Genomic DNA, 7,097 nt, shown 5'->3' with positions numbered 1-7,097 from the left:
GCCATTGCCTTCTCCGGCAAAACTATACAGTGCTCTGCAAATGTATTGTTGTCAACATTTTTTTTTCATTTATATAAAATTGGAGAATATTTCTGAGTCTGTTGGCCTCATGTAGTCCTAGGAAGGTCTGTTTCTTTTCCTGATTACTGAAATCTTAAAAAGGACCAGGGGTTTAACTATAAAGATAGTAAATTGATATATTTACCCTCCATTTCCAATTCTTCTTTCACAACCAGGAATTTCCCAACAGATCTGAATGATGACTGCTGAGAACTGCAGTGTGGCTACTGACTTCACATTCCTAGGACGTTCAGGCAGAAGGCACGTGCAACAGAGGCTTTTCCTGCTCTTCCTGCCGGTCTACGGCATAACTGTGGTTGCCAATGTAAGGATGAGCCTGCTGATCAAGGTGAACCCAAGACTGAATACACCCATGTATCATTTCCTGAGCAATCTTTCCTTCTGTGATGTTTGTTACTCCTCTGCTGTCTCTCCCAAGATGCTGGCTGATTTCCTATCTGAGCATAAAAGGATTCCATTTGACTTGTGTGCTATACAGATGTATTTCTGGGGGACCTTTGCAGATGTGGAATGTCTCATGTTGGCTGTCATGGCTTATGATCGTTATATAGCCATTTGCAATCCACTTCTTTTTTTTTTTTTCCTTTATTTTTATTAGTTGGAGGCTAATTACTTTACAATATTGTAGTGGTTTTTGCCATACATTGACATGAATCAGCCATGGATTTACATGTATTCCCCATCCCGATCTCCCCTCCCACCTCCCTCTCCACCTGATTCCTCTGGGTCTTCCCAGTGCACCAGGCCCGAACATTTGTCTCATGCATCCAGCCTGGGCTGGTGATCTGTTTCACCCTAGATAATATACATGTTTTGATGCTTTCTCTGGAAACATCCCACCCTCGCCTTCTCCCACAGAGTCCAAAATTCTGTTCTGTACATCTGTGTCTCTTTTTCTGTTTTGCATGTAGAGTTATTGTTACCATCTTTCTAAATTCCACATATATGCATTAGTATACTGTATTGGTCTTTATCTTTCTGGCTTACTTCACTCTGTATGATGGGCTCCAGTTTCATCCATCTCATTAGAACTGATTCAAATGAATTCTTTTTAATGGCTGAGTAATATTCCATGGTGTATATGTACCACAGCTTCCTTATCCATTCATCTGCTGATGGGCATCTAGGTTGCTTCCATGTCCTGGCTATTATAAACAGTGCTGCGATGAACACTGGGGATACACGTGTCTCTTTCAGATCTGGTTTCCTCAGTGTGTATGCCCAGAAGTGGGATTGCTGGGTCATATGGCAGTTCTAATTCCAGTTTTTTAAGAAATCTCCACACTGTTCTCCATAGTGGCTGTGCTAGTTTGCATTCCCACCAACAGTGTGAGAGGGTTCCCTTTTCTCCACACCCTCTCCAGCATTTATTGCTTGTAGACTTTTGGATAGCAGCCATCCTGACTGGTGTGTAATGGTATCTCATTGTGGTTTTGGTTTGCATTTCTCTGATAATGAGTGATGTTGAGCATCTTTTCATGTGTTTGTTAGCCATCTGTATGTCTTTGGAGAAATGTCTGTTTAGTTCTTTGGCCCATTTTTTGATTGGGTCATTTATTTTTCTGGAATTGAGCTGCAGGAGTTGCTTGTATATTTTTGAGATTAATCCTTTGTTGCTTCGTTTGCTATTATTTTCTCCCAATCTGAGGGCTGTCTTTTCACCTTGCTTATAGTTTCCTTTTTTGTGCAAAAGCTTTTAAGTTTCATTAGGTCCCATTTGTTTATTTTTGCTTTTATTTCCGATATTCTGGGAGGTGGGTCATAGAGGATCCTGCTGTGATTTATGTTGGAGAGTGTTTTGCCTATGTTCTCCTCTAAGAGTTTTATAGTTTCTGGTCTTACATTTAGATCTTTAATCCATTTTGAGTTTATTTTTGTGTATGGTGTTAGAAAGTGTTCTAGTTTCATTCTTTTACAAGTGGTTGACCAGTTTTCCCAGCACCGCTTGTTAAAGAGGTTGTCTTTTTTCCATTGTATATTCTTGCAATCCACTTCTTTATACAGTCTCCATGTCCAGAAGACTCTGTACCCAGCTAATATCTGTTATCTACCTGGAAGGTTTGGTAAATTCAGCAATCCACACCTGTTGTACATTTCAATTATCATTTTGCAGTTCTAATGTCATCAATCACTTTATCTGTGACATCCCAGCCTTGCTAGCCCATCTCGTCCTCAGATACATCCATCCATGAGATAATGCTCTTCATATCCAGTAGCTGTGTTGTGGGGACCAGCATTATCACCGTCCTCTTCTCCTAGAGCTACATCATAGCAACCATCCTTAGGATGAACTCAGCCGAGGGGAGACACAAAGCCTTCTCTATGTGTGTCTCCCATTTAACCACTGTGGCTATATTTCATGGCACACTCCTGTTCATGTATTTCAGACCCAGCTCAAGTTACTCCATGGCCACAGACAAAATAGCCTCTGTCTTCTACACAGTTGTCATCCCCATGTTAAACCCACTCATCTACAGCTTAAGGAATAAGCATGTAAAAGTTTCCATAAAAAAAGCAATCAGTACTAAATTGTGTTCTGAGTGATACAGTGTTTTCAACCAAAACTACATATGTAAAGATTCTGAGAGCTGAAGTTCAGGTACTGATAGATTCTTGTAGTCTCATCATTACAGTCTTCTGGATATTACCCATTACTTACCTTTGTGCCTAAATTGAGTGTTGAAAGTAGTCATTGGTGATCTTAATTTGTCTCCAGACTAAGAAAAGGGGAGCAATATGCCATTTTGCAGAGAGGGTCTTTTTTATACCTCCTTCCTTGGGTAAGCCTCCTGTGAGATAACATTCACCAAGCTATCCCTCCACCTATGTCAATTCAACTTCCCATCCTATGATTCCAGTACATTACTTAAACAATAGGTTTAGTAAAATTGCTCAGCAATAAGGGAATATTAGTGATTCAAATAGTTTTTTTTTGCACACTTTTTATGTACTTGTAGCCCTCTATAACTGTGTCATCATAGTGTGTAAAATTGCAGAGGCAGTGAATAAATACTTTCATATACAAATAAATTCAGAAATAAATAAAAATAAACACAAAACCATGTGTTGTAATTCAAACCTCGATAGATGCAAGTTCCTTTCCTTTCTTGTCCACCCGTTATCTACTTTGATATTTATTTTGCTGGGCTTCAGAAAGCCATTCAAAAACACTTATTGAATAAATGAATGAGGACTCCTTGCATTGTTAAGCAAAGGAGTCCTTGTAAATTTACCAAATACACTAGCAAGAACCCCTCCCTTTATTTCACTTTATTCTAGTATATTTACTTTGCCTTCTAGATGGTAAAGAACCTACCTGCCAGTGCAGGAGAAATAAGAGATGTGGGCTTGATCCCTTAGTGGAGAAGATTCCCTGGAGGAGGACATAGCAACCCACTCTAGTATTCTTGCCTGGAGAATCCGATGGACAGTCAAGTCTGGTGGGCTTTAGTCCATGGGGTCATTAAGAGTCAGACACAACTGAAGTGACTTAGCACTCACGTGTCTTCACTGTAAAAAAAATATGTCTCTATTTCATGCCTCCAGACACAGTTGAATGAGTAACAGATACAGGGATCACAGGGATTGACAGAACTTCTTGAATAGCCTATTCCTTATAATTCTGCCCCAATTATATCACTAAGTAACCCTAGAATCATATGTACTAGATCACTATTGCACTCCAGAGACTGGTTATCATCCTGTGCCTGTTCTCTCTTGCCAATATTGCAGAGAACAGATGCTGTATTCTTCACAGAGGTACAGAAATTCATGATTGGAAGTTGGGGGATGAAGAACCTGGGTCTTCTTTAAAGGTCACTGGAAAAGACAACTCCACCTCTTGAGGTATTCCTAGCATTAGCCTTTTGCTGTCATTGCTTTTAGTCACAAAGTCATGTCTGACTTTATTATAGACTACCAGGCTCCTCTGTCCATGGGATTTCCCAAGCAAGAGTATCAGAGTGGGTTGCCATTTCCTAATCCAGGGCATATTCTTGACCGAGGGATTAAACCTTCATCATTTGCATTATTAGGCTGATTCTTTACCAGTGAGCCATTATCTCAGTTAATATTAAAAAAAAAAATGCTATCTTTTAAATGAAAGAGAAAGTTATCATCTTAAGTATTGGTATACGGGAAAATAAGAAACAAACACAAGGTAATGTTTAGAATTGTATTATGTTTGTGATGATTGATATTGGCTCTCTGTGTATCTGTGACATGTACTGGAACACTGAGCGACATGTTGTTCAGTGGCTAAGTTGTGTCTGACTCTTTGGAACCCCAAGAACTATAGCACGCCAGGCTCCTCTGTCCTCTACTATCTCTCAGAGTTTGCTCAAATCCATGTCCGTTTAGTGAATGACACTGTCTAACCATCTCATCCTCTGTCGTCCTCTTCTCCCCCTGCTTACAGTCTTTCCCAGCACCAATGTTTTTGTTTCATTTTTTTTACAATGAGTCAGTTCTTTGTGTCAAGTTGGCAAAGTTTTGGAGCTTCAGCTTCAGCATCAGTCCTTCCAATGAATATTCAGAGTTGATTTCCTTTAGTACTGACTATTTTGATCCCCTTGCTATCCAAGGAACTTTCAAGAGTCTTCTCCAGCACCACAGTTCAAAAGCATCAATTCTTCATCACTCAGCCTCCTTTATGGTCCAACTCTTACATCCATACATGACAACTGGAAAATCCAGAGCTTTGGCTACACAGGTCTCTGTCAACAAAGTGATATATCTGTTTTTTAATATTCTGTCCAGGTTTGTCATCACTTTCCTTCCAAAGAAAAAGCATCTCTTGATTTCATGGCTGCAGTCACTGTCCCCAGTGATTTCGGAGCCCTGGAAAATAAAATCTGCCATTGCTTCCACTTTATCCCCTTCTATTTGTCATGAAGGTCAGTTTATATTCCAATCCCAAGGAAGGGCAATCCAAATAATGTTCAAATTGCCACACAACTGCACTCATTTCACATGCTAGCAAGGTGATGTTAAAAATGTTTCACCTAGGTCTCAACAGTACATGAACAGAGTGTCCAGATGTACAAGCTGCATTTAGAAAATGCAGAGGAACCAGAAATTAAATTCCCAACATCTGTTTCATCACAGGAAAAACAAGAGAATTTCAGAAAAAAACAAACAAACAAAAAACATCTGCTTAAATGACTACACTAAAGCCTTTGACTGTGTGGATCACAACAAACTGTGGAAAATTCTTAAAGAGATGGAAATAGCAGATCACCTTACCTGCCTCCTAAGAAGTTTGTATGCAGGTCAAGCAGCAACAGTTAGAGCCAGACATAGAAAAATGGATTGGTTCAAAATTGGGCAAGGAGTATGTCAAGGCTGTATATTGTCACCCCACTTATTTAACTTATATGCAGTGTACATCATGTCAAATGATGGGCTGGATAAATCATAAGCTGAAATCAAAATTGCTGGCAGAAATATCAATAACCTCGAAGATGTAGATAATATCCCCCTAATGGCAGAAAGTGACAAGGAGCTAAAGAGCCTCTTGATGAAGGTGAAAGAAGAGAGTCAAACAAATAGCTGAAAACTCAACATTCAAAAACTAAAATCATGGCATCTGGTCCCATCACTTCATGGCAAATAGATGGGGAAAAAATGGAAACTGACAGACTTTATTTTATTGGGTCCCAAAACCACTGTGGATGGTGACTGCTGTCATGAAATTAAAAGATGGTTGCCCCTTGGAATAAAAGCTATGACAATCTTAGAGTATTAAAAAGCAGCGACATCACTTTTCCTACAAAGGTCTGTGTAGTCAAAATATGGCTTTTCCAGTCGTCATGTACAGAGGTAAGAATTGTACCATAAAGAAGGCTGAGTCCAAAGAATCGATGGTTTTGAACTGTGGTGCTGGAGAAGACTCTTGAGAGTTCCTTGAACAGCAAGGAGATCAAACCAGTCAATCCTAAAAGAAATCAACCCTGAATATTCATTTGAAAGACCGATGCTGAAGCTGAAGCTCCAATATGTTGGTTACCTGATCCAAAGAGTCAAATGTTTGGAAAAGATCTTGAATTTCGGAATGACTGAAGGCAGGAGGAAAAGGGTACAACAGAGAATGAGATGGCTGGATGGCATTGCTGACTCAATAGACATGAGTTTGAGAAAACTCTGGGAGATGATGAAGGACAGGGAAGCCTGGTGTGCTGCAGTCTATGGGGTTGCAAAGAGTTAGACATGACTTAGTGAGTGAACAAGAAAATTTGCCATGAAACGTTGGGACCAGATACCATGATCTTAGTGTTTTGAATGTTGAGTTGTAAGCCAGCTTTTCACTCTCCTCTTTCATCTTCATTAAGAAGCTCTTTAGTTCCTCGTCACTTTCTGCCATCAGAGTGGTATCATCTGTACATCTAAGGTTGTTGATATTTCTCCTGGCAATTTTGATTCCAGCTTGTGATTCATCCAGCCCAGCATTTCTTATGGTGTACTCTGCATATAAGTTAAATAAACAGGATGACAATATACAGCCTTGTCACACCCCTTTCCCAATTTTGAACCAGTCATTTGTTCTATGTCCAGTTCTAACTGTTGCTTCTTGACTCACAGGCAGTTTTCTCAGGAGACAGGTCAAGTGATCTGGTACTCCCATCTGTTAAAGAAAGTAAATAAATAGTCTGGTTTAGGCTTCAGAGACAAAGCAGAGCAGGCCTGTGACCTTGCTTCTAACTTACCTGGGCACTGCCCTGACTGGGAGTGACTGGGATTGGCTGCTGTGAGTGCAAGACTTGCAGCATCATAGATAAGATGGGAGAGGAATTCTGAGACAGTTGAGCCCCTGGAGGGGGCCTGGCCAACCAAGCCCCAGGCTTCACCACATTCCAAATTTTCCATGGCAAAGTCAACAGCATTTTCTTGAAATCAGGCTTGCATTTTGGTCCCAGATTGATGAATGTATCTGGGAGTCTGTCCTGGGATTATAAATCAAAACCAGAAGGACAGTCTTTGAATTCTCACCCACAGAGCAGAGCGGAGGTGCTGCCTGG

The 7,097-nt window shown here is 40.3% G+C and overlaps 1 pseudogene; it reads left to right on the top strand.

Moving 5' to 3' along the window:
* Positions 1-259: 259 nt before the first annotated feature.
* On the top strand, positions 260-2,898 carry LOC122684524 (annotated as a pseudogene).
* Positions 2,899-7,097: the final 4,199 nt, after the last annotated feature.

This window comes from Cervus elaphus, chromosome 26 (assembly GCF_910594005.1).
Source record: "Cervus elaphus chromosome 26, mCerEla1.1, whole genome shotgun sequence".
Taxonomy (NCBI): Eukaryota; Metazoa; Chordata; class Mammalia; order Artiodactyla; family Cervidae; genus Cervus; species Cervus elaphus.
Note: the sequence above shows the minus strand (reverse complement) of the source record. Positions and strands in the feature narration are given on the sequence as shown.